Consider the following 2500-nt stretch of genomic DNA (forward strand, 5'->3'; position numbering starts at 1 on the left):
CAGATGGTCAGGCTTGCCCATGTTGATTGCTCTTTTGCGTCCACAGTAGACGAGAGATAGATGGAGAAGAAAGATGCGTGAGAGAAAAGATCCTATCGTAAATCATGTCAAAGAATCTGTTTGTGTAAGTGTCGCTTTAGGTTCACAAATGCAAATGAGGCACTCGCGGTGTGCTTGCTTGGTTACTAGTAATCTTTGCTGATTTGCGTGCGTGCTTGCTTGCATGTTTCGTGTGAAAGAAAGGGGTGGAAGAACGCAAAGATTGAAGGTTAAAGAACCCGAACTGAAGGAGTCCGATGCAACGCATCTTTCCCCTTTACCCACTGGACATATGGAAAGGACAAACGAATACATGTACTATTGAAATAACTGCCTTGGGATCGCTGTATGTTGTGTGCCGTTACCTTGAGGCATACAGTTTTACAGAACCACAAAAAAAAAAAAATATATATATATATATATATATATATATATATATATATATATATATATATATATATATATATATATAAAAAAAACACCTGCACTCCTCCAGCCAAAGAAGCTGTGAAAAGCAACACAAGAAGGCATACACAAGGTAAGCGCTTTGCGGTTTCGAACCCTTCCCAGAGTTCCTCCACAACTATAAAGATGTTCATACATAGTACACACATGAGAATCCCAATGCTACACACTGCCTCAGCTACCGGACAAGCTTCATCGCTTATTGGCGAATAATGCGATTTGTGGAAGAAAAGGGGGACCTAGAGTATCAGCTCCATAAGTTTTGAATGACAAACTCTCGATACAAGGTCAGGGCATCCTTGTACCCTTTCACAGGGCTTCAGGGTCTCCTGTATATTTCTTTCCATGCAGGATTGCATGTGAAAATGATAAAGAGGTCAGGTTTTCCATTTTTTCCAACAATTGTCATTGCATCTTGAATATTCTGCTGCTGCATATTTCTTGCACTTCAAACAAATGAAGATGGAAGAATGGGCATTTTCCCTGCAGTGACATTATTTTCTTCAGCTCTTGTGTTAATATGGTCTATAAGACCTTGAGCACATTCAACTTTAAGTTTTTATTTATTTTCTGTAATAGTTTTAACGTGTTTCCTTCGACTGAAACATTCACATCCACAACGTACTGCTGGAATAGTTTTCCTGAGGCATGAAGGAGTGTTAAGATTCCACGAATTGCTAAGCGATTATGAATAAAAATTGAAGCCGTGTTATTTTGGTTCACCTAGCTGTCCTGTTTTCTTCATTATGTTCAAGTCCAACTTGCCAGCCAGATTCGCCATGTGGGGAAAACAAGGGGTAAACCATCGGGTCTCGATTTGGGTTCATTACTTGAAAGTGCCTTTATTCCTTTGAGAGTACTGTTCTCCATCGAGCGCAACACACATTGCCGCAACGCCTGTCGCGGTACATTAGGCTCATTGTATCATTGCATATCCAAAGAATTATTGTGAACAAATACCATTATAACTGGCTTTATTTGCCGGTGTTCATTATCTACCGTCCTTCTTCTTCAATTCCATTCATCATATTTAAAAAAAAATTGGCATATTGGTTGACCTCCATTATTAGTCCTAGTAAGTCACGTAGCATTTGATCATCAATCAGTGTGTGTTCATGAAGACCAAGTCTTTCTTGAATTGCCTGCTCTGTGTCCATACAAGACAAACTGGCGAATTGTCTGTTGGTCTTACTGGCCCGATGAGATAATGAATCTGACCATGAATTCTGAAACATTAAGAACCAAACCTCCTTCACTCCTGATACCAAACCCACTCACTCCTGATACCAACAGATGAAAATGTCAGAGAGCTATTTAAGTTTCTAATATCATTGAAATATTTATTTTTCGTTCTTCTGTCGTCGTTTTCTATTAGCTGTTGTAAGAAACCAGGCACTGTCAGCAATGGTATTGCAACTTTTCCATGATGACAACATGAAGTGAAACCACCATTTTGTTATTTTTCTTTTGGAAAATGAAGTGCCTGGTAGTGTGTCCAATGTTCTGAAAGATTTCCAATAGAATCTAGCTCAACTTCTGTAAATGTATGCATTTGTTGGCCATTTAGATGTTGCTGTCCTTGCTCGCTTTGGAGCCGAACCTGACGGTGTTGCGTCTTTCTTTGTTGCTGCCGTTGGCGATATTGTAGACTTTCATGTGCAGCCTGATGTGCTTGTGTGTCTCTTGTTGGTGAAAATCTCTGTTGCGTCTGTGTCTTCTTTTGTGCTCATGTTCCCTTGTGGTAGGGCTTGTAGCTTGAGCTCGTTTTCGTGGTTTTCCAGCCATGGGTTGATATTCGCTGGTCTTCAAACGGCCGCGTTAGTGTTGGTGTTATGCCCCGAGGGTTAACGGTGTGTGGGAGAGTGACGAGACGTCAAAACTTGGCAGTCTGCGTACAAGGGTTAAATATTACAATGGTGACTGCAGCAATACACTGAGTCACGTCACCAATGACATTTGTCACACAAGAGTTCATACCAGAAATAACAGCATGTAG

The sequence above is a fragment of the Eptatretus burgeri genome, chromosome 14 (genome assembly GCF_056783735.1).
Source record: "Eptatretus burgeri isolate ZD-2024b chromosome 14, Ebu_testis_v1, whole genome shotgun sequence".
Classification (NCBI taxonomy): Eukaryota; Metazoa; Chordata; class Myxini; order Myxiniformes; family Myxinidae; genus Eptatretus; species Eptatretus burgeri.